This window comes from Lithobates pipiens, unplaced genomic scaffold (assembly GCF_037356315.1).
Source record: "Lithobates pipiens isolate NorthernLeopardFrog02 unplaced genomic scaffold, aLitPip1_a1.2 Scaffold_8, whole genome shotgun sequence".
Classification (NCBI taxonomy): domain Eukaryota; kingdom Metazoa; phylum Chordata; class Amphibia; order Anura; family Ranidae; genus Lithobates; species Lithobates pipiens.
This window is the reverse complement of record NW_027507903.1, coordinates 598,461,934-598,487,751: the sequence shown is the minus strand read 5'-3', so window position 1 is coordinate 598,487,751 and position 25,818 is coordinate 598,461,934.

Sequence of the window (25,818 nt, the reverse complement as noted above, 5' to 3'; positions counted from 1 at the left end):
CAATAAGTGCCGTGCTGCTGCAGCCTGATGGAGAGACTGAACGAGAGAGTAATCCATATGCTGGTCCCACAGGCAAGCAATTCCCTTACACACATCACACACACTGACACACATCACACAGGCTGAGGCTTAGTCCCCTGACTCCCCATTGTGTGCTCATGGTCATTATGATGATCAAAGCACAACAGGTTCTCTATGGCTCTGTCAGTGTAACATGCTGTGTGGTTGTGATTTTCTTAATATATGGCTGTGCTGTGTGTTACAGACTATAACTCAGCACAGCCATAAGAAAGTCAGCACCACACAGCATGTTACACTGACAGAGCCATAGAGAACCTGCTGTGCCCTGATCATCATAGTGACCATGAGCACATAGTGAGATGCTACTTTACACATGTGATGGGGGAAGGGACAGTAAAAACACACAGCCAAGATGCATTTGTACCACCCCCAAATCACTCCCCTTTAAGAATTTTTCACCCAAGCCTTGCAATCAGGTCCGCCTGTCAGTTTTTCCTGTGGACCAGTGGGTGCAGTAGCTGTGTATGATGGGCACAGTGGCTGCGTTTGATGGCACAGTAGCTAAGTTTGATGGGCACAGTGGCGGCAATTGATGGGTACAGTAGCTACGTATGATGGCACAGTGGCGGCAATTGATGGCACAGTGGCAGCAATTGATGGGTACAGTAGCTGCGTATGATGGCACAGTAGCGGAAATTGATGGCACAGTGGCGGCAATTGATGGCACAGTGGCAGCAATTGATGGGTACAGTAGCTGCGTATGATGGCACAGTAGCGGAAATTGATGGCACAGTGGCGGCAATTGATGGGTACAGTAGCTGCATATGATGTTCATATGATTTTCAGTTTGTTTGCGTCCCCCTCATAAATTTTGAGCATCGCCTGCCACTGATGTGGACCGATTGAAAGCCCCATGTAGGTCTACAGGAGTCCAGATATGAATTGACTTGTGTCCATTCAGGTAAAAAAATAAAATAATAGAATAATAATGGTTATTAAAGCGGAGTTCCACCCAAAAGTGGAACTTCTGCTCATCTTCTTCCTCCCCCCCTCCGGTGCCACAATTGGCACCTTTTGAGGGGGAAATGGGGGGGGGTATAGGGTATCAGCTATCCTTTTCCACTTTCAGGATTCCCTGCCACAGAGCTGTGATGTCACCGCGGGGCTCCCTCCTCCTCCTCTGGCCCCTGGGCCAAACGGGGAGAGAAGCGGGGCCTCGTGCATGTGCAGTAGGGTTTCCGGCGTGAAGCTGAAAGGCTACACTGCCAGGTTCCCTTACCCATAATGGTGGTGGAGCACCCAACAGCTGATGGAAACATCCGCTGCGGGTGTCGAGATCGTTGGACTCCAGGACAGGTAAGTGTCCATTTATTAAAAGCCAGCAGCTGCAGTATGTGTAGCTTCTGGCTTTTAATGTTTATTTTTTTGGGGGTGTAACACCACTTTAAAGGTTCACCTTTTGGAACATCTTACATGTTTCAGCTCCTGCCACCTTTCCCCCAGATTTTGTGACAGCATGGGGTCAAGGGCGGAGCCAGGGGTGGGGTTGTGGGCGGGACCAAGGGGCCCTGTCAGGTATGCTCTATGGGGCCCCATGATTTCTAACAGCGGCCCTGATGAGGTGGAGCAGAGTAGTGCCGGAAGTACAACGGTACGCCAGCCTAGATAGGCAACGGGTCATGTTGGTGCTGCATATGGGAGGGAATGACTTAAACCCCGTACACACTATCAGATTGTCTGCTGAGTTTTTCCTTCAGATTTACCAAAACCATGTAGTAGAAGGGCCTGCCTGATTGCATACACATTGAAACTCCTAAGGTTTGACCTCATATTATATGGTTTTGGTAAATCTGAAGGAAAAACTCAGCCGACAATCTGATAGTGTGTACGGGGCTTTAGGGGTTTGGTATACCAGGCACTTGATCGCAGATGTCAAATGCGATTATTTTGATGCTCCACAGGGCTTTTCCAGGGATGGTACTGGTTTGGCCCATCATAGTCCTCTTGGCAGATGGCGAGATCGGTAGTCAGGCTCAATAAAGCTTACATAAAAGTGAACAAGGCTCTGGGGAGATGGGAAGAATGTACCTACGAGGGGATGGAGTGCATCTTTCGTCAGTGGGTATTGATCTTTGGGCTTTGGGCCTGCAGAATGGGATTGAAAGGGCCCTGCAGGTGTGGAGGGGCCTTTAAGGCTAAGGGGGTCATCCTTGCGGGCTGTGGCGGTGTCTTTGGTCTTTGATGGTGGCAAGAAAACAGATGTGGTGGAAGTGGTGGGGGGCTCATAGGTGGTATGTGCCCCCTTTTTGGTGTATTCCAGCGGAAGTGTAGGCTGGAATATGGGATTGGTTGCACTGCAGGAAAGGGGATTGTCTCTGGGCCGGAGTCCTGTTATGGTGAAAGTTGGTCCCGCAGTGTACTGGTGGAAAGTTTTAAGTGGAAAAGGTGAAGTCGGGGTACCGTCAAAGACCAACGGACTGGGAGTTTGAAATTGTCATTACAAAAGGTGTATATATTTAATTGAAGTTATTTAAGTTTGGTTAAAATAGTTGTTTAATAAAGGCTGCTATGGCCATTTACACTCCAAACTCCTGTGTGGTCTATTTATTTGGGATAAGAACGTAAAAGGGTAATAGGTTAAAAGGGGGTTGGAAGAGGTAAAAAGGTGGTTATGGGAGAGTTGGTGATATCTTGAATACATTGGTCATGTAAATGAGGTGCTGTGATAACAATAAATCCTTAAAGGGGTTGTAAAGGTACATGTTGTTTTTCACCTTAATGCATTCTATGCATTAAGGTGAAAAAACATCTGACGATTAGCGGCCCCCCAGCCCCCCCCCCCCTCCCCATTTACTTACCTGAGCCCTTAAAAGTCCCACGCCGTGAATGCGCTGGCTTCTCAACCGGGCTTCTCAGTGCTTCTCGGCACATTTATTGGATGATTGATAGCAGCATAGCCATTGGCTTCCACTGCTGTCAATCAAATCAAAAACGTGGCGCTCCAGGGGGCGGGGCCGAGTGATACAGTTCGGTGGCTATAGCCGCGGACTGTATCACTGTATCACGGGAGCGTGTCCGCAAGCTAACCCCCTTGGGAGAGTGCTTCCCAGAATGGGAGGAGCCGAGACAGCCGCCAAGGGACCCCAGAAGACGAGGATTGGGGCCACTCTGTGCAAAACGAGCTGCACAGTGGAATTAAGTATAACATGTTTGTTATTTAACAAAACAAAAAAAAGGAACCTTTACAACCTCATTAAACCTATTTTTTTTCTTTAGGAATTAATCACTCAAGTTATTTTGATGTTATCATAGATTTGCAGAATGTATATGTTTGTGCACATTTATTTTATTTTGTTCAAAGTTATACTGTATTTGGATTTCAATTGTTTTCTACTGTATTGCCACCATTGTACATTCCACTGATTGAGATAAGATAGTTTTATGGGGATTTTTATTGCTTTATAGGTTTACCTGCTCAGGTTTTACACTTTACATTCTGTGTATGAGGTTTTATGTATTGTATTACACAATGCCGGTATTTAGAATCAAAGGAGTTACTGTAAAGCCCCATACACGCGATTAGGGATGAGCCGAACACCCCCCGGTTCGGTTCGCACCAGAACTCTCGAACGGACCCCGCGTTCGTAACGAACGTTAGAACCCCATTGAGGTCTATGGGACTCGAACGTTCGAAATGGAAAGTGCTAATTTTAATGGCTGATATGCAAGATACTGTCCTAAAAAGGGTTTGGGGACCTGACTCCTGCCTCAGGGGACATGGGTCAATGCAAAAAAAAGTTTTAAAAACGGTCGTTTTGGCGGGAGCACTGATTTTAATGACAATTAAAGTGAAAAAAAAAAATGAAATATTCCTTTAAATATGGTGCCCGGGGGGTGTCTGTAGTATGCCTGTGAAGTGCCACGTGTTTCCCGTGTTTAGAACAGTCCCTGCACAAAATGACATTAAACGGAAATAACACCATTTAAAACTGCTTGCGGTTTTAATGTTATATCTGGTTCCTGCAATATGGTTGAAAATCATTCAGAAAAATGGCATGGGTAGCCCTCCCTGCTCATTACCAGCCTATTTGGGTCTTGTACGCATATTAAGGGGAACCCCGTACCCATATTAAAAAAAGGAAATGCGTGTGGCCCCCAGGCCCTATATACTCAGAACAGCAGTATACAGGCGGTGCAAACAAGACAGGGACTGTGTAGGTTTGTTGTGTTAAGTTGAATCTGTTTGTAATTTTCAACTGGTACATTTTTAAAATGTAGCTCCAGTCAAAAAAACTATTTTTAAGCTTTTTGGAAAACATAGGGAAGGGTTATCACCCCTGTATAATTTGTTTTGTCGTTCATCTTTTTTCATCTCACTTGCTGTTGTCTCCTTCCGTTTGCAAGTAGGAGATGTTTGTAAATTGGATGTTTGAAAGTAGGGGCCTGCCCTATATGCTCTGCAGAAATGGCGGAACAAGGTGTTGGTTTTGCCACAACATTGTAAGCCCTCAAAGTGACTCTTGGTGGGCACTGGAGCGCCCTGCTGTGAAGGATTATATCAAGAATTGTAATTACATGCCATTGTTGAACAGTGGTAGAAAAATTGACCTTTGGTGGTTGTGGTGCTGGTGCCACAACACTATAAGTCCTCACCGTTACTCTGGGTGGGCACAGGAAGGGGCCCTCCTGTGAAATATTATATCAAGAATTGTAATTACATGTCCCTGTTAAACAGGGGCAGAAAAATTGGGCCTTAGGCACTGGTGCCATCACACTGCAACCTCTGCCATATACTCTAGTTTTATTGCAGGAATTAGCCCTGCTGCAAAGCATTGCATCAAAAATTGTACTTAAACGCCCCTGTTAAACAGGGGCAGAAAAATTGGGCCTTAGGCACTGGTGCCATCACACTGCAACCTCTGCCATATACTCTAGTTTTATTGCAGGAATTAGCCCTGCTGCAAAGCATTGCATCAAAAATTGTAATTAAACGCCCCTGTTAAACAGGGGCAGAAAAATTGGGCCTTAGGCACTGGTGCCATCACACTGCAACCTCTGCCATATACTCTAGTTTTATTGCAGGAATTAGCCCTGCTGCAAAGCATTGCATCAAAAATTGTAATTAAACGCCCCTGTTAAACAGGGACAGAAAAATTGGGCCTTAGGCACTGGTGCCATCACACTGCAACCTCTGCCATATACTCTAGTTTTATTGCAGGAATTAGCCCTGCTGCAAAGCATTGCATCAAAAATTGTACTTAAATGCCCCTGTTAAACAGGGGCAGAAAAATTGGGCTGCTGGCATCACCCAGAACCAAAAATGTTCTTCCAACATATCAGCGGAGGAGGAAGAGGATAGACAATCAACATAACAGGACAGTCACTCAGCATCAGCATAGGCAGTCTTGAAGGGATGTGGTATTTCAAAAAAAATTATTCGGTTACATCAGCTTCAGGTGCTTGGTAGCTGTGGGTGATCCAAGACTGATTCATCTTGATGAAGGTCAGTCGATCAACTGATTCGGTGGACAGGCGCACCCTGTGATCGGTAACGAAGCCACCAGCAGCACTGAAGGTGCGTTCCGAAAGAACGCTTGATGCAGGACAGGCCAGTAGCTCAATTGCATACTGTGCAAGCTCTGGCCAGTGATCCATCCTCAAGACCCAGTAAGCCAGAGGATTTTCAGTGGGAAAGGTGTCCAAGTCTGACCTTGCCCCTAGGTATTCCTGCACCATGTAAATTAGACGCTGGCGATGGGTGCTGGAACCAATCATACCTTGGGGCTGCGGACTAAAAAATTGTCTGAAAGCATCAGTCAGACGGCCACCTTCTCCACCGCTCCTTCTGACTGATGCCTCAGCAACACGTTGTCCAGGACCAGGAGTTTGTGACCTCTCAGTCTCTGGGAACGCGTTGCACAGAGCTTTCTGCAAGGCCTCCCGGAGATGTCTCATCCTCTGCTCCCTCTGCGATGGCAAGATAAGGTCGGCAACCTTACCCTTGTACCGTGGATCAAGGAGAGTGGCCAGCCAGTAATGGTCCCTCTCCTTGATCCGAAGAATACGAGGATCCTTCCGCAGGCTTTGCAGGATCAGGGAGGCCATGCAGCGTAGGTTAGCTGAGGCATTCGGTCCGGAGTCCTCTGGGTCACTAAGGACAACATGATCCGCAGCTACCTCCTCCCAGCCACGTACAAGTCCACGTGTTTCTTGGGACTGTAAATCATCCCTATAAGACTGCTGCTGCTGCTGCTGATGCTGATGCTGAGTGCCAGCCTCCACCTCCATGCTGACACAATCATCCTCCTCCTCCTCTTCCTCCTCCTCACCCTCTTCCTGTGTGATGGGTGGCACAGCAGGAACACTGTCTGGATAAAGGGGACCTTGAGAGGCAAGGAAGTCCTCCTCTTCCTGCCTCTGTTCTGCCTCAAGTGCCCTGTCCATTATTCCACGCAGCGTATGCTCCAAGAGGTGGACAAGAGGTACAGTGTCACTGATGCATGCATGTCACTGCTCACCATCCTTGTGGCCTCCTCAAACGGTGACAGGACAGTGCATGCATCCCTGATCATGCCCCACTTGCGTGGTGAGAAAAAACCAAGCTCCCCTGACCCTGTCCTGGTGCCGTGGTCGCACAGGTACTCATTGATGGCCCTCTGCTGCGTGTGCAGCCGCTGCAGCATGGCCAATGTTCAGTTCCATCTGGTGGGCATGTCACATATAAGGCGGTTCTTGGGCAGGTTCAACTCCTTTTGGAGCTCAGCCAGCCGAGCACAGGCGATAAATGATCGGCGGAAATGCACACAGACTCTCCTGGCCTGCTTCAGGACATCCTGTAAGCCGGGGTACCTGCCCAAGAACCGCTGCACCACCAGGTTAAGGACGTGAGCTACACAGGGCACATGGGTCAGTTGTCCCTGTCGGAGGGCGGAGAGGAGGTTGGTGCCATTGTCGCAAACCACCATTCCTGGCTTAAGCTGGCGTGGCGTCAACCACCTCTCGGCCTGCCCCTGCAGAGCTGACAAAACATCCGCCCCAGTGTGGCTCCTGTCCCCCAAACAAACCAGCGCAAGCACGGCATGGCATCGTTTTGCCTGCGTACTTGCGTAGCCCCTGCAACGCCTACGGAGCACCGCTGGTTCTGAGGACAGAGCACTGGAAGAGGCCATGGAGGAAGAAGAAGAGGAGGGGGTGGAGGAGAGAGGTGTGTCACAACCAATAGTAGCATTTTGGAGGCGTGGTGGCGGAACAACCTCCAACACTACTGCACCTTGTCCTGCATCCTTCCCAGCAGCCAGAAGAGTGACCCAATGGGCCGTGAAAGACAGGTAACGTCCCTGTCCATGCCTGCTGGACCATGAGTCAGCGGTAATATGCACCTTACCGCTGACCGCCCTGTCCAGCGAGGCAAGGACATTGCCTTCCACATGCTGGTAGAGAGCCAGAATCGCCTTCCGTGAGAAAAAGTGGCGTTTGGGGACCTGCCACTGAGGAACCGCACATTGTACAAACTCACGGAAGGGGGCCGAGTCTACCAACTGAAAAGGCAGCAGTTGAAGTGCTAGCAATTTAGCCAAGCTAGCATTCAACCGCTGGGCATGTGGATGGCTGGGAGTAAACTTCTTCCGCCGGTCCAGCAGCTGGGGCAGGGACATTTGCCTGCTATAATCGGATGTGGATGTACCACTAGCAGAGTTCCCGGAAGCACTTGGCTGTGACACACCTAATTCTACACCTTCATTCCTCTCAGAGCAGGTTTCAGAGAGGACTGAAGGTCTAGTGGGGTTGGAGATGCCAGCTGATGAGGAGCAAGGAGAGGTCCGCTTTGTTCTTTGGTGTGGGTCTTTGAGGTACGCTTGCCAACGAGCTGCATGGCAGGTCAACATATGTCTGGTCAAGCATGTGGTGCCCAAGCGGCTGATGTTTTGGCCACGTGAGATACGCTTGAGACATATGTTGCAAATAGCAGCGGTGCGATCTGATGCACTCGTCTCAAAAAAGGCCCACACCAAAGAACTTTTAGAATAACGCGCAGAGGAAGCGCTCTGCGCAGGCGGAGCTCTGCGGTGTGATTCAGTCGGTGTGCTGCCCCTAAGCTGGCCCCCGGAGGGCATCCTGCCTCGTTGGACATGTGCCTCCTCCTCCTCCTCCTCCTCCTCCTCCCTCCTTCCAGGCACCCACGTGGAGTCAGTGCCCTCATCATCCCCTCCCTCTTCATCGCTGTAACAAACCTGGCAGTATGCTGCAGCTTGTGGAACATGACTGCCAGATTGCTGTCCTTCTTGAGCACCCCCTCTCTCTGCGCTCACGCTACTGCCTTCCTCTAGCTGAGTGTCATCATCAGAGCCCACCAAACACTGGGCATCCTCCTGGAGCATGTACCCAACACTGTGCTCAAAGAGTTCAGGAGACTCCTCAGGAGGACGTGGTGGGTCTAGGGAAGGAGTCACTGATGATGACATTGAGAGGAGGGAAGACGATGCATTGGCAGTTGCTTTGCTACTACCCTGAGACTGGGTGAGAGAGGATGAGGAGGATGAAGAGGGCTTGGTCATCCACTCTACCAAGTCGTTGGCATGTTGCGGTTCAACATGTCCAGCTGCAGAAAAGAAGGACAAGCATGTCCCATGGCCACGTGCTGATGACAATGCACCGCGTCCACGACCAGCACTGTTGTCTCTAGACACAGAGCCTGCTTGCCCTCTTTTATCGGCTCGTGCCTGTCTGCCTCTCCTTGCTGGCCTTCCAGACATGGTAATGGCCTGAAGGGAGTTGGGTAAAACAGTAGTTGGGTAGTTTATATTGTGCTGGAGGCACACAACACCCACTAACTCCTGCAGATGCCTTTTTTATAGAACAGCAGAGATAAAGGGGTATATACAAATGTATACTGTGCTGTGCTGGAAGCACACACAACTTCCAATAACTCCTGCAGATGGCAATTGGGCTCAAATAGAGAACAGCTATGTAGGTGGATTATAGCGGTATGTACTGGGTACAGAGCACGCAGACAGCACGCACTATCTCCTGCCACTACTGACTGCAAGCTCTATTATTAAAGATGGAGCACTAGCTATATAGGTGAGGTGAATACCACGGTGTATACTGCGGTCAGGGCACGCAGACAATAACCAGAAAACAGCAGAGTTAAAGGGGTATATACAGATGTATACTGTGCTGTGCTGGAAGCACACACAGCTTCCAATAACTCCTGCAGATGACAATTGGGCCCAAATAGAGAACAGCTATGTAGGTGGATTATAGCGGTATGTACTGGGTACAGAGCACGCAGACAGCACACACTATCTCCTGGACCACTAGCTATATAGGTGAGGTGAATACCACGGTGTATACTGCGGTCAGGGCACGCAGACAATAACCAGAAAACAGCAGAGTTAAAGGGGTATATACAGATGTATACTGTGCTGTGCTGGAAGCACACACAACTTCCAATAACTCCTGCAGATGACAATTGGGCCCAAATAGAGAACAGCTATGTAGGTGGATTATAGCGGTATGTACTGGGTACAGAGCACGCAGACAGCACACACTATCTCCTGGACCACTAGCTATATAGGTGAGGTGAATATCACAGTGTATACTGCGGTCAGGGCACGCAGACAATAACCAGAAAACAACAGAGTTAAAGGGGTATATACAGATGTATACTGTGCTGTGCTGGAAGCACACACAACTTCCAATAACTCCTGCAGATGGCAAATGGGCTCAAATAGAGAACACTGACAGCTATGTAGGTGGATTATAGCGGTATGTACTGGGTACAGAGCAGGCAGACAGCACGCACTATCTCCTGGACCACTAGCTATATAGGTGAGGTGAATATCACGGTGTATACTGTGGTCAGGGCACGCAGACAATAACCAGAAAACAGCAGAGTTAAAGGGGTATATACAGATGTATACTGTGCTGTGCTGGAAGCACACACAACTTCCAATAACTCCTGCAGATGGCAAATGGGCTCAAATAGAGAACACTGACAGCTATGTAGGTGGATTATAGCGGTATGTACTGGGTACAGAGCACGCAGACAGCACGCACTATCTCCTGCCACTACTGACTGCAAGCTCTATTATTAAAGCTAGATCACTAGCTATATAGGTGAGGTGAATATAGTGGTGTATACTGCGGTCAGGGCACAGACAATAACCACTACACAAGAGCAAGATAGGAAATCAGCCAAAAACGATTGGTGTGTAACTGTGTTGAAGGTACACAGAACACCCACTGCTTCAGATGCCAACACACTACACGAGGCCGCCTCAAAGGCGGCCTTATATAGTGTGGGGCGTGCACTACACAGCCTGAGCTATGATTGGCCACAGGCAGGACGCCTGTGGCCAATCATGGCTCTCCGCGCTACTGGCGCTGCGATTGGCCAAGCATGCGGGGTCACAGTGCATGCTTGGCCAATCATGAGCCAGCAATGCACTGCGCCATCGCAGTGCATTGTGGGCCACACGAATTTTGCCGTGAACGGCCCAAATGTTCGGAATTCGGCGAACGCCCGAACGACCAATGTTCGAGTCGAACATACGTTCGACTCGAACACGAAGCTCATCCCTACACGCGATTGTATTCTCCAATGGGAAATGTTCGATGCCAGGCTGTTGGCTGAAAATCCGATCGTATGTATACTCCATCGAACGATTGTTGTCGGATGTTCCGCCAACAAATTTTGGCTAGAAGGTTTTCAAATTTTGCACCAACAATCGTGTGTTGTCGGATTTTCCTATCGTGTGTACAAAAGTCGAAAGTACAAACGCGCATTCTCGGAAGCAGAAGCTGTCAGTCTTGTAAACTAGCGTTTGTAATGGAGAATTAACATTCGTGACGTGGTAAGTTGTGGAATCTCCAAACGCACATTCTCTCCTTCTTTAACGGGATAATAATGAAGCTGCTTTCATGGGCTTCCGCAGAACTTTTTTCAGGGGGGGGGGGGCATAATTTTAAGGTCACCCATGCGCCGCCCCTTTTCGACAATGTCATTATCACATTATCATGGTCAGAGACTGCAGACATAGTACAGTCCCTAGGATAAGTAGTGGATAATGGCCGACAGACCCTCTTACCAGACCCAGCGAAACTACGGCAGTGATTCCTTCTGGCTTGACGATTGCTCGCTCTGGGTTCCCCAGGGGCGACTCTGTTCAGTAGTGTAGTATGTCTGTTCCCTGGCAGTGGCTCATTCCTTTTCTCTCTGGCGGTGCTGGGCAGTGTGCCTCTCTCTGGTGGCGCTGGAAAGCATGGCTCTCTGGTGGCACGGGGCCGTGTAGCTCTCTTTGGCTTCTGCCCAGCACACTCCCCGTTCTTTTTCCTGTAGCGCTCTCTCCCTTACCTTTTTTCCATGCTGCAGTCTCTCAATCTCTCTCTTGATCGAGCTGTAGCCTCCTCCCTGTAGAAAATGGGGCTACCAATCTTTGGGACTACATGTTCCATGATGCTCTCCTCTCCTAGTCTCCTTTGATTGGCCCTCAGTTGTGACCAATAGGGAAGGAACGGAGTGGGCAGGAAGCTGGGCGGGGAACCTGGTGAGAGCCGCCGTCTCTTCTCCCTGACAGGAGAAAGGGAGGGTGACAGGGGGAAACCTGACAGCCCGCAGCTCGCCTTTATCCTGTCACAGCGCCGCCGAGTTCTCTGATGGACTGAGCAGGGAAAAGAGCCCGCAGTCACACTACACTGATAGGGGGGCTTGATAGCACCTTGATGGTGTCCCCCTAATAGTGATGGAACTGTGCTGAATTTAAGATCTGAGCCCCGATTCCAGGGGGGGGCACTTGACCCCCCCTGCCCCTACCTGCGGACGCCCATGGCTGCTTTTCTGGTGATACTGATGGAGTTATTGCAAACTAATTTTCAAAGGCTTTTTTTTCTAGTGATATCGAGAATAATATTATTATGCTTTTTTTTTTTTATTTGTGCAAGTTACCACAACACCATTATCCCGTAAGTTTTTAAGATCAAAGATACAACTATGTTGGTGTCCCATGTCAATTTTACATTGTATTTTTTTTAAATGTAACTGCCTACTCCCAAACTGTCATTTGAAGTAAAACACATACCCAAGTATTATTGTACACATTTTTTTTTTATTGTGCATTAAAAAAAAGAAAAAAGAAAAAAAAATTAGACATGCAATCTGCCAGTAGAACTTAACTAAAAAGTGCATTCTAGGTATCCAACAATATTGAAAATATATCAAATCAAATCATTATTCAACCAAAAAAATAATGTCAAAGCAATAACTACAATGCCGATAATAAATAACACGTTATTATTGCCTCCGATTCCGCAACATGTCTGGTACACGACCAAAAAAAGCACGGACTGAAAAGCAGGAACTGAAAAGCGCTAAATATAAAACACAAAAAGAAAAACACGAATCAACACTCACCAAACTCCTACTAACACGAAATTAGCAGAAATAGCCAAAATGGTGGCAATAAATAGCTGAAAAACCATGTAGTACGTCACTACGTTTGTACTTGTTGGCTAACATTTGTGTGACCGTGTGTATGCAACACAAGTTTCACAGTTCTGTTGGCGGAAAGTTTGATCGTGTGTACAAGTCATTAGACTTTGCGAAGGGGAGGATATAAATACTGTGTTTCCATGAACCCCTTGACAAAGCCGCATAGATTAAACATGTTTGGGCGTTTTGTGACATATTGGAGGTTCGGTGAGACCAATGTTTTTGAACTGATGTTACTAAATATGAGATTATGTAATACTTCTAGGCCACTAAAAGGTTTTGTATATACAGTATCTCACAAAAGTAAGTACACCCCTCGCATTTCTGTAAATATTTTATTATATCTTTTCATGTGACAACACTGAAGAAATTACACTTTGCTACAATGTAAAGTAGTGAGTGTACAGCTTGTATAACAGTGTAAATTTACTGTCCCCTCAAAATAACTCAACACACAGCCATTAATGTCTAAACCACTGGCAACAAAAGTGAGTACACCCCTAAGTGAATGTGTCCAAATTGGGCCCAATTAGCCATTTTCCCTCCCCGGTGTCATGTGACTCGTTAGTGTTACAAGGTCTCAGGTGTGAATGGGGAGCAGGTGTGTTAAATTTGGTGTTATCACTCTCACTCTCTCATACTGGTCACTGGAAGTTCAACATGGCACCTCATGGCAAAGAACTCTATGAGGATCTAAAAAAATAATTGTTGCTCTACATAAAGATGGCCTAGGCCAAGACTCTGAAACTGATCTGCAGCACTGTGGCCAAGACAATACAGCAGTTTAACAGGACAGGTTCCACTCAGAACAGAAAGCTGAGAAACTGAGTTCACATGCTCAGCGTCATATTCAGAGGTTGTCTTTGGGAAGTAGACATATGAGTGTTGCCAGCATTGGTGCAGAGGTTAAAGGGGTGGGGGGTGGTTAGCCTGTCAGTTTTCAGACCATACACCACACACTGCATCAAATTTCTCTGCATGGCTGTCGTCCCAGAAGGAAGCCTCTCCTTAAGATGATGCACAAGAAAGCCTGCAAACAGTTTACTGAAGACAAGCAGTCTAAGGACATTGATTACTGGAACCATGTCCTGTGGTCTGATGAGACCAAGATAAACTTATTTGGTTCAAATGGTGTTAAGCGTGTGTGGCGGCAACCAGGTGAGCAGTACAAAGACAAGTGTGTCTTGCCTACAGTCAAGCATGGTGGTGGGAGAGTCATGGTCTGGGGCTGCATGAGTGTTCAAGTTTTCGATTGTTGTTTTTTTTTTTGGGTGAGAGATCATTAGTGTGAAGTCTAACAAAGACCAGGAGCCCCACATCAAGAGGTTAGACTCTAGGCTACATGTAGCCAAGGCATGTTGGGGGTCCAAAACTGCCCTTTTCATCAGTGCTTGTACTGAGTGTAGAATGACAAACTGGAGGACTCAGATGAGTATTAAAATGAGTGGGCAGACGATTCACTGGCATACTCATCATCAGCTGTTGAAGGCATCAACCAGATTGATAATGCTGTATTTTGGACTGTGTAGACTGTGCTGAAAAATGTATTTATGGTAATACTCCCATAGCGCACATTAAACTTTATTGCTTGATTCATCCTTTGAGATAGCACACTGGTTATTTCAAAGACTAAATTATTACAGGAAGAAGATTGTATATGTGTATTTAAAAGTTATGGCAATACAATATGAACAAATGTTCTAACATAAAAAGCTTCCTCAGTAAGTTATAAAGCAGTAAACCACAATAGGCAATCATAAGGAATTTATCCGTTTTTTCAGTCATCTGATTACGTAGAAAGCTAAGTACCGCCTTGGTCTGTTCCTATTACATACTAAACAAAGGAACTCGCTGCTCCAGGTGAGACAGGAAGCCTAATGTTATCACTGGTGCCCGCCTCGGCTCACCTCCGCATACGATCAACACTGAAGAAATGGCTGCACGCCAAGATCCATCAAAATTCTTATTTAATAAAGGAACATCCCAAGTGTTACAGACAGTTCAAATGGTAGACACGTTTCACACACTAACAGGTGCGCACCTGTTAGTGTGTGATATAGTTATAATTGTACAATATTATACAGAACTGGAATTTCTGCATATTTCACACACGCATTATCAAAACATCAACACGGCAATGAAACAATATTTATTAACCACTTCAGCCCCCGGAAGGATTTACCCCCTTCCTGACCAGAGCACTTTTTACAATTTGGCACTGCGTCACTTTAATTGGTAATTGCGTGGTCATGGAATGTTGTACCCAAAAGAAATTTGCATCCTTTTTTCCCACAAATAGAGCTTTCTTTTGATGGTATTTGATTGTGCCATTTTTATTTTTTGTGATATAAACGTAAAAAGACCGAAAATTTTGAAAAAAATATATATTTTCTACTTTTTGTTATTAGAAAAAAACAATAAACTCAATTTTACTCATACATTTAGGCCAAAATGTATTCTGCCACATGTCTTTGGTAAAAAAAATGTCAATAAGCGTATAATTATTGGTTTGCGCAAAAGTTATAGCGTTTACAAACTAGGGTACATTTTCTGGAATTTACACAGCTTTTAGTTTATGACTGCCTATCTCATTTCTTGAAGTGTTAAAATACACAGTACAGTACAAATGACCCCATTTTGGAAGTTGACACCCCAAGAAAATTGCTGAGAGGCATGTTGAGCCCCTTGAATATTTACTTTTTTGTCCCAAGTGATTGAATAATGACAAAAAAAAATACAAAAAGTTATCACTAAATTATACATTACATGCCTTGGTCATATGTGGAATTGCACCCCAAAATACATTTTGCTGCTTCTCCTGAGTACGGGGATACCACTTTTTGGGAGCCTAGCCACGTACGGGGCCCGGAAAACCAAGCCCCACCTTCAGGATTTCTAAGGGCGTAAATTTTTACTACATATCTCAGTTTTGAAGGCCATAAAATGCCAAGGTGGCAGAACCCCCCCCCCCCCCCAAATGACCCCATTTTGGAGAGTAGACACCCCAAGCTATTTTCTGAGGGGCATGGTGAGTATTTTGCAGCTCTCATTTGTTTTTAAAAATTAAGAAAGAAAATAATTTTTCTGCAAAATATTCACCATACCTCTTAGCACATAGCTCGGGGTGTTTCCTTTCCAAAATGGGATCATTTGGGGGGGGTGGGTTGTGCCATCTGGGCATTTCATGGCCTCCGAAACTGTGATAGGCGAGTGAAGTGAGGAGTGAAATCAAAAATGTATGCCCTTAGAAATCCTGAAGGCGGTGCTTGGTTTCCGGTGTCCCGTATGCGGCTAGGCTCTCAAAAAGTCCCACACATGTGGTATCCCCATATTTAGGAGAAGCAACAGATTGTATTTTGGAGTGTAATTTCACATATCCCCATGGCAAGACTGTTAGCGACTGATTCAAACACTATCAAAAAAACTGTTAGCGATCTCAGGGATCAGGCCTGCCTCTGCGAACACTGCAGTTATGTGTGTTGTGTTTTGTAAGTGACAGTGATCGATCGATACTGCACTTGGGTGGGCTGGGCTGGGTTGAGCTGGGTGGAGGGGTAAAACGCAGGTGCTAGCAGGTATCTGGGCTGATCCCGCTAACACTGCATTTTTGGGAACCCTAAACTGCTGGGAACGCTAGTATAGATCTGATCAGATCAGATATTAATCCGTTCAGATACTGTACCACTAAGGGTGGTGTATGCTGTGTGCGTGGGTGTTAGCGGTACTGGCACTAACCTGATGCTGCCTGGGGTGACGTAGACCCTAAAACCTAACTGATATCACCGCCGGGCGATCAGGGGGTTAAACCTTTAATAGGTAATAAACGGCAGGTGCCCTGAAACTATAAAAAACAAATTAACTAACCAGCGTCACCGGTAACACTTATACAGTGATCACTGGGGAAAGGGTTAACTAGGGGGCAATCAGGGGGTTAAAACCTTTATTAGGTAGTATATGGGGGTACCTGACCTGACAGGCAGCAGACCATCAGTGTCCTGCCATTAGGCAGAAGGTGGAGATGCTGTTTGCATCTGCATCTCCCCGTTCCTCCGACATAGAATTGGCTGACCCAGGGTCCCTTTCACCCTCACTACCATAACCTGGCAACCTCTGTCTGTCCTCCATCATCTTCTGTAGCTGGGGCGAAACTCCAGGAGGTCCCATAGGTTTTACATCTCGGACTGCCTCAGCATATGATTTCCTCTTTGTTTGTACACCATGGGGTTGGGGGGTCACAGTAGTGGCTGCTATGGTTTTAGTGCTAGGTTTAGCTTCTCATTTCATCCCAGCTTCGCTGGACTACTGGATTGAATGCAGGTGATCACTCTCTCTGACTAACCAATCCAGGGAACGTCCTTTCTTAAAATCCTTTGCCAGTCCCAATTGTATACAAGCAGGTAGTGCTTCAAAAAAAAAGTCTAGAATTTTGGCTGGTCCGGATTGGGGTCCTTTTCGGACAGAAAGTTTGCGCTTCTCAACATGGCTAGGAATTCTATGGGACTCTGATTACATTTTAAATTGTACGTTGTGGCTTTGGCAGCAGTTACAGTTTTGTAGGGCCCAAACTCCATTTGACACCTATGTTTAATTTCCCTCCATGACTGGCCGTATAGAGCCTACAATGAATCAAACAATTGTCAACTCAATTTTGGTATGCTCGTCCTGAATGTTTATGATTTTCAGGGTACAGTCGTAGGTCCCTATATGGTCAGTGATGGTTTGGGGATATCAAGTTATTTAAGGCCAGTGTGTGAATTCGGTAGGAAGGCCTGTGGGCAAGTACTGGGGAATGTTGGAGGTCAGGATCCGGGGGTGGGGGGGGCAGGCCTAAAGCTGTGTAAGGGGCTGAAAAATTTCTGATGGCTGCCCTGTCTGTTACTACTGAGGTTTGTTAGGATACCCCAGAGTGGAAAAACATGATTAACCACTTGACCACTGGGCACTTAAACCCCCTTCCTAACCAGACCAATTTTCAGCTTTCGGTGCTCTCACATTTTGAATGACAATTACTCAGTCATGCAACTTTGTACCTATATGAAATGTTTGTCCTTTTTTTCCACACAAATAGAGCTTTCTCTTGGTGGTATTTAATCAACGTTGTTTTTTTTTGTGCTATAAAAGAAAAAAGACAGAAGATTATGTAAACAAAATGCATTTTTCTTTGTTTCTGTTATAAATTTTGCAAATTATTAATTTGTCTTCATTTTTTGGCCAAAATTTATACCGCTGCATATCTTTGGTAAAAATAACCAAAATCGGTGTATATTATTTGGTCTTTGTGAAAGTTATAGAGTCCACAAGCTGTGGTGCCAATCTCTGAAATTGTATCACACCTGAAGTACTGATGGCCTATATCATTTCTCGAGACCCTAACAAGCCAGGAAAGTACAAATACCCCCCAAATGACCCCTTTTTGAAAAGTAGACATTCCAAGGTATTTAGTAAGAGGCATGGTGAATTTTTTGAAGTTGTAATTTTTTCCCAAAATTCTTTAAAATCAAGGTTATTTCTCACACACAGCATATGCATAGCACAAATTACACCCCAAAACACATTCTACTATTCCTCCTGAGTATGATGATACCACATGTGTGAGACTTTTACACACCATGGCCACATACAGAGGCCCAACATGCAGGGAGTGCCATCAGGTGTTCTTGGAGCATAAATTACACATATACTGTAATTTCTTGACTACCTCTTACATTTTTGAAGGCCCTGTAGCACCAGGACAATGGAAATGCCCCAAAAATTACCCCATTTTGGAAAGAAAACAACTCAATGTAGAATCCATGAGGCATATCGAGTCTTTTGAAGATGTTGTTTTTTTCTAGAAGTTTTTGGAAAATGTGTAATGAAAATGAAAGCACATTTTTTTTTTTTACACAATGTTGTCCATTTACACAATGTTTATAACACATAGCAAGTACATACCAAAAATTACACAGCAAAATAGATTCTCCTACTCCTCCTGAGTACAGCAATACCACATGTGTGAGACTCTTCCACAGCGTGGCCACATACAGAGGACCAATATGCAGGGAGCACCATCAGGTGTTCTAAGGGCATACGTTTCAAATCTAATTTGACTACCTATTACACGTTTGTGAGGCACTGTAGTGGCATGGATGTGGCATGGATGATAACTGATTTGGCATGGATGAGCATGAATGGAGATGGATGAGCTGTGGATGGGGATGGCTGAGCATGAATGAGTATGGCTGAGTATGGCCAGGTACGGCTGAGTACAGATGGGTACGGCTGAGTATGGCTGGGTATGGTTGAGTATGGCTGAGTATGGCTGAGTATAAATAAAAATTCATTGGATGCCTAGATCAACCAAATATAATATGTAAATAAATTAGTCCACTGGTGTTATCAATGATTCAGCTCTGGGAACCCCCCAGAGATGCAGTCCTAGCGACCCAAGTCACATATACAAAAAAAAGGGAGAGAAAAAGGAGGTTCTCCCAAGAGGGTCAGTAAGGACACTAAGATTGGTTAACTTTATTATTTTATTATGTAGAAAAAGACACACTACAGTAATTTAAAGAGACAAAAGAAAAATACATAACTGGTTTTCTTTTATCTCTAAATTACTGTAGCGTGTCTTTTTCTACATAATAAAATAATAAAGTTAATCAATCTTAGTGTCCTTACTGACCCTCTTGGGAGAACCTCCTTTTTATCTCCCTTTTTTTGTACAGCTGAGTATAGCTGGGATGGCTGGGTACGGCTGAGTATGGCTGGGTATGGCTAGGTATAGCTGAGTATGGATGGGTATAGCTAATTATGGATGGGATTGAGCATGGATGGATGGATGAGTATGCACAGTATGGATGGCTGAGCGTGGATGGATGGATAAGTATGCTGAGTATGGCTGGGTGAGCAAGGATGGATGGATGAGTATGGATGGGTATGCTGAGTATGGATGGCTGAGTATGCTGAGTATGGATGGCTGAGCATGGATGAGTATGCTCAGTATGGATGGCTGAGCATGGATGGATGGATGAGTATGCTGAGTATGGATGGGTATGCTGAGTATGGATGGCTGACTATGGATGGCTGAACATGGATGGATGGATGAGTATGCTGAGTATGTATGGCTGAGTATGGATGGGTGAGCATGGATGGATGGATGAGTATGCGGAGTATTGATGGTTATGCTGAGTATGGATGGCTGATTATGCTGAGTAGGGTTGGCATGGATGGATGGATGGATAAGTATGCTGAGTATGGATGGGTGAGGATGGATGGATGAGTATGCTAAGTATGGATGGATGGATGTGTATGCTGAGGATGGATGGATGAGTATGCTGAATATGGATGGCTGAGTATGGATGGATGGATGAGTATGCTGAGTATGGAGGGATGAGTATGCTGAGTATGGAGGGCTGAGCATGGATGGATGGATGAGTATGGATGGGTGAGTGAGTATGGATGGGTATGCTGAGCATGGGTGGCTGGGTATGGATGAGTATTCTGAGTATGGAAGGGTGAGTGAGTATGTATGGATGGCTGGCAACCATGCGCACATAACAGCACTATGGGTACTACACATCCAGCCCACAGTGCTGCTGCCACTGATCTCTCCCCCTCTCCCCTCTCACTGTACAGATTTGTACAGAGAGGGGAGAAAGAAACTGGACGTGACACTGGTTTGTTTAATAGTGATCGTTCCGTTATTTGGCGGAGCGATCACATAGTAAACTGCCACTATCAGCGGCTGCCACTATCCAGCATCCTCTGGACCCGACCGTCATGGATGTTCTCGGGTGAGCGCCCCAGGGGGCACACGAGAGGAGGGTTCTGGGAGGACGTCACTGTATGCCCTCCCAGAGTTATCTGACCGTGCTGCAGCAGTCATTCAGCTATAGCATGGTTGACAAGTGGTTAATTAGCCTCCTAGCAGTTGTCAATGCATCATCTTTTCAAACAGGTAAAGTTTCAATCCACTTTGAAAAAACATCAAGTAAAATCATTTTTCCTTGTTGGTAATGGTTGTATATAATTTATTTGTAATGTGGACCAAGATCTGTCTGCTGGAGAAAGTCTTTGTAAAGGAGGTTTCTGACCCTTTGGTCTGGGATTCACTTGTGCGCGAACTAAAAGGTAAGTTCACCTTTGTACACTTTTTTTTCTTCTAAATTCCAGCTCCCCTATGCACTAATAAAGCATACATTTTTTTGCAAAAATATCAAAGCTTTCCATTAAATCTACAGTCACAGTTACAGTTACAGTTACTTTTCTTGTTCTAATCCATGTTTCCAGATGTTTCCATTAGTAATGTCTTTCTTCCTTCTGTAGGTCATGACACAGGAAGGAGTTGACCAGCTGACCCCATTTAGCACACACCCTGCATTATCCACCCACCTATTCCCAGGTGCATATTTTTCAAATGAAATGCAATCAATCGGCGATCACTGTTCTCACTAAATACACAATCAGATTGCATAGTGTATGGCTATCTTATACATGTACATAGGAGGGAGTGGACAGAAACACTTAGCTGTCAAGCCCAGTTCACAACTCTGCATAACGGGAACTCGCATTCTTTTGTAAAGGCACCAATTTCACTTTCAGGACTCATTCACATCTATCATAGTGGGAGACACGCATAGGGCAGCCCGTTGATTTCAATGGGCTGCACTACGTGTGGTTAATGGTACATTTTGGAGTTTTGTGGGTTGCGTGTTTTTTTGCAGTCTGATTGTATATTGTGTATTTAGTGAGAAGGGTGATCACTGATTGATTGTATTTAATTTAAAAAAACATGCACCTGGGAATGGGTGGGTAGATGACACGGGGTGTGTGCTAATTAGGTCAGCTGGTCAACTCCTTCCTGTGTCATGACCTACAGTCTGTAAGGAAGAAAGACATTACTAATGGAAACATCTGGAAACATGGATTAGGACAGGAAAAGTAAAGGACTGTGGATTTAATGGAAAGCTTTGGTATTTTTGTAAAAAAATGAATGCTATATTGGTGTATAGAGGAGTTAGAATTTAGAAAAAAAAGTGTACAAAGGTGAACTTACCCTTTAAACAAGATTGAATTACACTAACTATAGTTTCTTCCATTTTTTTCCCAGTAAAATGTATCTTTAAGAATTTCAGGACATTTCTATTTACCAATACCTAGAGCATTTGGCACCCGGGGCGGATCCTATATCTGACAGCCCCCCAACTGTAAAATGTAAAAACATCCACAAAAAAACACCCTTCTCTGCCTCCTTTTGATGTTTTTAAAAAAAAAAAGAAATGGCGCTGTTAGCTGTCGAGTAAACTGGAAGTGACACTGAACAATTCTGATTCAAAGATTCCAGTGTCTGGCGATCTCTGGATCGGATCTGGTCAGTTCCTTTGGATTTTGAAACTGACATGCTGGTGTGACCTGCTGCTTGCTGGATGGATCTGATGGCTCCAAGATGTGGATGTATCTCAATGTCTGTCTACACCTGGGCTGCAGACACCCCTCCCCACCTTATGAGACCAGCTCATCTACTCTATACCTGGGATGGTGAACACAGCAACACCACCCCCCCCCCCCCACTTATCAGGTAAGTTCACTGCTCAGCCACTATAGGTGGGTGGTGGTCACACAGCAATATACAGCACACGCCTGGATTCTGAAACCTGTATATAGCTCATGTCTGGATTCTGCAACCTGTATATAGCACATGCCTGGATTCTTCACCCTGTATATAGCACATACCTGGATTATTCACCGTGTATATAGCACATGCCTGGATTCTGCAACTTGTATATAGCACATGCCTGGATTCTGCACCCTGTATATAGCACTCGCCTGGATTCTGCACCCTGTATATAGCACTCGCCTGGATTCTGCACCTTGTATATAGCACTCATCTGGATTCTGCACCCTGTATATAGCACTCGCCTGGATTCTGCACCTTGTATATATCACTCATCTGGATTCTGCACCCTGTATATAGCACTCATCTGGATTCTGCACCCTGTATATAGCACTCATCTGGATTCTGCACCCTGTATATAGCACTCGCCTGGATTCTGCACCCTGTATATAGCACTCGCCTGGATTCTGCACTCTGTATATAGCACTCCCCTGCATTCTGCACCCTGTATATAGCACTCACCTGGATTCTGCACCCTGTATATAGCACTCACCTGGATTCTTCACCCTTTATATAGCACATACCTGGATTATTCACCGTGTATATAGCACATGCCTGGATTCTGCAACTTGTATATAGCACATGCCTGGATTCTGCACCCTGTATATAGCACTCGCCTGGATTCTGCACCCTGTATATAGCACTCGCCTGGATTCTGCACCCTGTATATAGCACTCACCTGGATTCTGCACCCTGTATATAGCACACGCCTGGATTCTGCACCCTGTATATAGCACATGCCTAGATTCTGCACCTTGTATATAGCACTCATCTGGATTCTGCACCCTGTATATAGCACTCGCCTGGATTCTGCACCCTGTATATAGCACTCCCCTGCATTCTGCACCCTGTATATAGCACTCGCCTGGATTCTGCACCCTGTATATAGCACTCGCCTGGATTCTGCACCCTGTATATAGCACTCCCCTGCATTCTGCACCCTGTATATAGCACTCATCTGGATTCTGCACCCTGTATATAGCACTCGCCTGGATTCGGCACCCTATATATAGCACTCCCCTGGATTCTGCACCCTGTATATAGCACTCGCCTGGATTCTGCACCCTGTATATAGCACTCGCCTGGATTCTGCACCTTGTATATAGCACTCGCCTGGATTCTGCACCCTGTATATAGCACTCGCCTGGATTCTGCACCCTGTATATAGCACACGCTTGGATTCTGCACCCTGTATATAGCACTCACCTGGATTCTGCATCCTGTATATAGCACACGCCTGGATTCTGCAACCTGTATATAGCACTCGCCTGGATTCTGCACCCTGTATATAGCACTCGCCTGGATTCTGCACCTTGTATATAGCACTCGCCTGGATTCTGCACCCTGTATATAGCACTCGCCTGGATTCTGCACCCTGTATATAGCACATGCCTGGATTCTGCAACCCCCCCTTAACAGGTCAGCTACACTATACCTGGGTGGTGGTTGACACAGCAACCCCCTTCCTTCTCTGTCAGACCAACACAGAGGGGCAGGGCAGACACAAACACTCCTCCAGCCCCTTTTCACAACCCACACCCCCTATCATCAGCTCACCTCGGGCTCTCAGCTTCAGCTGAGTAGATCCGGACTCCAGAACACTGTGTGGACAATATATAACAGCAGCTGCCCTGGCGAATGATGACACACTCAGCTCTGCTGCTCAGCAGTGGTGGGTGGAGCTAGCAGGAGAAAAACAGTAACCAGACCAGGCTGTTACAGCCGCGGTGCTGGGGGGTGTTCCATCTGACGGAAAAAAAACACCAAAAGGAGCAGCCAGAGCCAGGGATGCCCTCAGGATGGTTTCAGACAGTGTCACTTGACCCTGGTGCGGAGCACACCCCCATAGCATTGCCACTTGGCCACTGACACCCCCCAATGTGTGGCACCCGGGGAGGACCGCCCAACCCCCCCCCCCCATACGCCCCTTAACAGGACACAGAAACCCATTTAAGTCATGACACAAAATGCCTTTTTAACAAACAAAGGGACATTTTGGATCACCCTGAGAAGAAGAAAGAGAAGCATCCCTTTTCTGTTCTTCTGCAAAATAGGGAATCTGTGTGTCTGTTTTCCTAACAACATTAACTGAGACCAATTCAGATTTAATCACTAATTCTCCATGCAAAGCTGCTTCCTTTGCTAATGTGTCTGCCGTTCGATTGCCTACGGTTAAAGCACTATTGTTTCTTTTATGTGATGGATATTTTGCAATAGCCTATGCAACAGGATTTTTCTCTGTGAGTTCAAAAACTGATTCAAGTGTTTATTTCTGCACAAGGGTCTTATTGGATGAGTCTACAAATAGGTAGGTAGTCAGTTAAAGAATGTACAATATACGAACTGTCATTATAGATCGCTAATGGACTTCTGTTCTCTTCCTTGTCAATTGTCAACGCTGTTTTTACTGCTTCAAGTTCTGCTCTTTGAGCTAAAAAATGTCCTGGCAATTTGTATTGTATGTCAAGATTACGCTCTGGATACCAAATTGAATAATTACAGTATCTTGAAACATCAACAAATACAGGTTCATCAATTTTCTCTGCCTCTATACGGAAAAGAGGAGAGTGAGTTTCATGGACTTCACACAAACATTCATGTTCTAGCACATTGAATTACATCAACTGAGGAAAGATATACTTGGCATTGTGTTCAATCTGTATTTGTTTAGGTGACAGAGCCAACAACCATTGATAAAATATTTGGTTGGAGACTCCAGGAACATTTTTCTCAAAAAGAAACTTGAACGTACTATGTGGGGGTCTGTAAAATGGTTTTGTTAAATCCTACAATATGCTCAGTTGCTTTCACTGCATAATGTACTCCCACAAGCTGTCTGACACAATCATCAAAGCTTTTTTCCACTGGCATTATCAAACAAAAGAAATACCCAAGAATTCTCCAGATTCCTCCTTGGTTTTGAGGCAAAACAGCTGAGATGGCATTTACTGAAGCATGCACTTGCAAAGCAAATGGTGCTTGTTTATCCACAGTAGCTAATGCAGGAGCTGTTTTCAAATCATTTTTCAACAAAGCTTCTTGCTGGATCCAAGGACCAAATTCATACCCCTCCTATGCTTTAGCAAGTCATATAGCGATTTTGCCTTTTCTGCCAATGACTCGATAAAATCTCTGGGGAAATTTACCAAACCCAGAAACTGCTTCAGTGCTTTGAATGTTGTTGGTACAGATAGAGACACAATAGCTTCAATTCATTCTAGTAAAGGCTGTCTCTTCCCTGGATCAGAACTCCTAGAAATATTTACTTCATTTTTCATGAGCAGAACTTTGTGTGTATTCAGCTTAAGACCTTCTTCCTGCAGAAGTGTCAACAGTTCTGCCAAAAGAGTCAAGTGCTCCGCCTGATTTTAACTCAAAAGAAGAATGTCATCTACATACTGAATTAAACAATCTGGTCTAGAGAATTTTGATAAAACATTTATTAACGCCTGATGTAAAAAAAAAAGTCGGAAGACGATTAAAAACATCAATTTATGAATGACGCTAAATTTATATTGACAGCTTTTAGCAAGAGGAATGCTAAAGAACCCATTTGAAATGTTAAGTACAGAGAACACTTTTGCATTTGCGTTTAGTTGCCACATGATTTCTGGAGTTTCTGCTACAATAGGCAGACAACATGGAATGTATT